This window comes from Penaeus monodon, chromosome 34 (genome assembly GCF_015228065.2).
Source record: "Penaeus monodon isolate SGIC_2016 chromosome 34, NSTDA_Pmon_1, whole genome shotgun sequence".
NCBI lineage: Eukaryota > Metazoa > Arthropoda > Malacostraca > Decapoda > Penaeidae > Penaeus > Penaeus monodon.
In genome coordinates, this window is record NC_051419.1 from 32,307,531 (window position 1) to 32,307,781 (window position 251).

Consider the following 251-nt stretch of genomic DNA (forward strand, 5'->3'; position numbering starts at 1 on the left):
AATGTGCTTCAAAATAACAATTCCGTTTCCCCAGAAAGCGATCGTGTGAAAATAACCTCTCGACGTGATGTGTAACGAGGCCTAAAACTCGGTGAAGATAACTGCTCCAAGTATCATTAGGCGCCACAGTCCCTCGCGGCTGACCTCAATATCGTGCTAATAGTTTAAATAGTGCATTAACTTCATTATCGATGTACACAATGTAATGCTATATCATATTATGTAATAATCCTTATTGCGGTGAAGTTGGG